Source organism: Nanorana parkeri, unplaced genomic scaffold (assembly GCF_000935625.1).
Source record: "Nanorana parkeri isolate BGI_ZX_2015 unplaced genomic scaffold, ASM93562v1 scaffold25, whole genome shotgun sequence".
In the NCBI taxonomy this organism is placed as follows: Eukaryota; Metazoa; Chordata; class Amphibia; order Anura; family Dicroglossidae; genus Nanorana; species Nanorana parkeri.
The window spans coordinates 1,566,347-1,569,938 of record NW_017306293.1 but is presented as its reverse complement, the minus strand read 5'-3'; the positions used below and the strand labels follow the sequence as shown (position 1 = coordinate 1,569,938).

General features: G+C 43.7%; 1 protein-coding gene across 1 annotated transcript in view; it reads right to left on the bottom strand.

Moving 5' to 3' along the window:
* The window catches only part of BAD (BCL2 associated agonist of cell death), a 14,068-nt gene extending 10,520 nt beyond the window's left edge, over positions 1-3,548 (bottom strand). Inside the window, exon 1 of the mRNA XM_018565157.1 lies at positions 3,472-3,548. The gene's annotated coding sequence lies outside the window, so the exon portion shown is untranslated. The remainder of the gene's footprint in view (positions 1-3,471) is intronic.
* Positions 3,549-3,592: the final 44 nt, after the last annotated feature.

Below are 3,592 nucleotides of genomic sequence, written 5' to 3'. Positions count from 1 at the left end.
ACACCTGTCCACAGAATCTCTTTCTTCCATTCAAACCTCACCACTATGGGCTAGACCAAAGACCAAAGAGCTGTCAAAGGACATTAGGGGCAAGATTGTAGACCTGCACAAGGCTGGAATGGGCTTCAAGACTATCCGCAAGAAGCTTGGTGAGAAGGAAAAGAACTGTTGGAGCGATTATTCGCAAATGGAAGTAATACAAAATAACCATCAAATCAACCTCAGTCTGGGTCTCCATGCAAGATTTCACCTCAAGGGGTAAGGATGATGATGAGAAAAGTGAGGGATCAGCCCAGAACTACACGGGAGGAGCTTGTGAATGATCTCAAGGCAGTTGGGACCATAGTCACCACACAAACCATTAGTAACACAATACACCGCCATGGATTGAGATCCTGCAGTGCCCGCAAGGTCCCCCTCTTGAAGAAGGCACATGTACAGGTCCGTCTGAAGTTTGTCAATCAACATCTAAATGATTCAGAGAAGGCTTGGGAGAAAGTGATGCGGTCAGATGAGACCAAAATTGAGCTCTTTGGCATTAACTCGACTTGCCGTGTTTGGAGGAAGCAAAATGCTGACTATGACCCTAAGAACATTATCCCTACAGTCAAGCACGGAGGTGGAAACATTATGCTTTGGGGCTGTTTCTCTGCTAAAGGTACAGGCCGTTGCCGCATTGAGGGGCCAATGGACGGGGCCATGTATTGTAAAATCTTGGATTAGAACCTCCTTTCCTCAGACAGAACACTGAAGATGGGTCATGGATGGGTCTTTCAGCATGACAATGACCCAAAACATACCGCCAAGGCAACAAAGCAGTGGCTCAAGAAGAAGCACATTAAGGACATGGAGTGGCCTAGCCTGTCTCCAGACCTTAATCCTATAGAAAATTTATGGAGGGAGCTGAAACTTCAAGTTGCCAAGCGACAGCCAAGAAATCTTAAGGATTTATAGAAGATCTGTAAAGAAGAGTGTACCAAAATCCCTCCTGAGATGTGTGCAAACCTGGTAACCAACTACAAGAAACGTCTTACCTCTGTGCTTGCCAACAAGGGTTTCTCCACCAAGTACTAAGTCATGTTTTGCTTGGGGATCAAATACTTATTTAACTCGCTGAACTGCAACTCAATTTATAACATTTTTCTGGATTTTTGGTTGATATTCTGTCTCTATCATTTAAAATACACCTATGATAAAAATAATAGACCTTTCATTTCTTTGTAAGTGGACAAACTTACAAAATCTGCAGGGAATCAAATCATTATTTGCCACACTCTATGCCCCAACATTTAAAAAACAAAAAAAGTGGCCAAATATGCAATAATGTACCTGTGTCTGCGCCACTCGCACCTGGCTGCAGAATACAGCTTCCCAAATGGCCATGCAGGAGGAAATGTGTGCTGATGCATGCGCACTTGAAATCACTGGGGGGGAGAGGAGGAGTGACACAGTGTAAGCAAATGAACTCACGCTGCAAGCACGCGCGCAGGACAGACTCTGTGGGACACAGGAAGAAATAGGAGTCGGCGCTGGATCAGAGAGCAGCACCAGCACTGAGGGGACTGTTGAAAACAAATGGAAGGAAGAAGATATTTGCAGCCAGAGGCATCACACAATGTAAGTATGTACAGCAGCATTAGGGGGGACATAAAATCAGCCTTTAATGTCACTTTAAATGTTAAAAATGTAGCTTAACTATTAACACAAATTAAGCTTATTTGTCCATCACAAATCCATCAAATCATCTCTGAATTCATATTGACACTGTCCTTCCTTCTGGAGGGTGGCTACTTTTGTTACCCATGGTCTCTGCGTGTTTTAAAGTGGATACCGCTCCAAGATCACTCCCACTATGGACTACAATCTCATGTTTAGTTTATTAGCTTGTATTGCAATTATACTTTATCTTGGAGCGGTGGCTACTTTACAACACACAGGGGCCATGGGGAACAAAGTATCCACCCTCCAGAAGGAAGGACAAGTGTCATCACCAATTCAGAGATGATTTGAGGATCTACAGCCGAGTGATACACAAATAAGTTAATTTTTTTGTTTATAGTTAAGATATTTGAATGCATTTTTAAGATTTAACACCACTTCCTTTAACAGGGTGACAATGCTGCTCATTCTGGAGTGCAATCACTGTGGACATGGTAGTCTTATATAAACATCTAGTATTAAGTTGACTTTAAAAAAATCAGACAAATGAAAGTCCAGCTCCAGCTAACACTTTTTACACAGCTGGGGAAAAAAGAGAGATCAAAAACGCCAGTGCCCATGTTATATAGTTTGTCCAAACCCCTGTAATTGTCACTATTGTTAGACAGCTTCCTCTGCATGAATATGTGGAGAACAATATAAAAAAGGCAGGTGAAATGAAAAAAAAAACAAGAGCATTCCAGAACCAAATACTATCATTACTGGTATTAACTACATAGAACTACTAAAATACAATGCGGGGAATTCATAAAGCATGTCACAGACATTCTGTAGAATGCTCTCATGCCTCTGCACAACAAATGTCAGTGCTTGTGATAGAATCATGTCCATGTTGGGAACAGGCATTTGAATGTCACATGTAGGCTGGCACTGAGGCTGGCATGCCCCAAGCAGACACTCCATGCTCAGTGCAGCTCAAGAACTTCAAGCTTATTACAAATCATATGCTCAGCGTTACTGTGCTCGCTGCCTGGCCACTGCACTTGTTACACAGGCAGGCACAACAGCCAGAGTTTTGCTGTTGGGTGAGCAGAGCCTGATGGTGATTCTGAGTGACTAGTTCCCCATCAGGTCCACATACCTTGCGATTGTCAGGAGAAAGCAGTGGGCAGCTTACACATACACTACTAGCAATGAAGTCCACCCACTGCATTCCTATGTCAAACACAAGGTAGGCCTGATGGGGAACTAGTCTCTCAGCATCCCCATCAGACTCTGCCCACTGTCAATATTCAACCACATGTCATTGGTTGCTAGGATGCTGGCAGCCTGCACCCTAGGAAACAATGAAGCTACACAGCCAACAGCATCCAAGTAACCATTGACTGGGAAGGGGGCAGCGGCTCATGCAAACTGCTCTTTAATACATAGTCCCTCTCTGTACCCCAATTTAGAGTTGGTGTTAATGAGCTCCGGTTGAATCTGTCCTAACCATATTGACATTATGAAAGTGGTACAAATAAGAACTACCCAAATCTGTCACACCTATCGGAACTATTGATGGAAGTGTCACAAGGCTTCCATGAATTAGACACACGACGTTCTAACGTCACAATACCCTCAGAAAGGTGTCACAAATTATTTATTGGATTGCTCCCAATCTATTCCCTTTCACTATTGTAACCGTGAGCTGCTACTGTAACCAGAGTACACATAACACTGAATACCTTTCAGTACTGCCCTCCTACTTCTCATGCCCGAATATAAAGTGTCAGCACCCAGCTCCCATGTAAACCAAGACAATGGCTTTACCTCTTACACTTCTCCAGCACAGCTCCGTGGACTTTTATCACCGCCGCCGGGTGTTTTCTGATATTGTGTTTATGTCTCTGTGACCCCAGCTCAGGTACCGCCTCTTCCTCACCCTGTATCT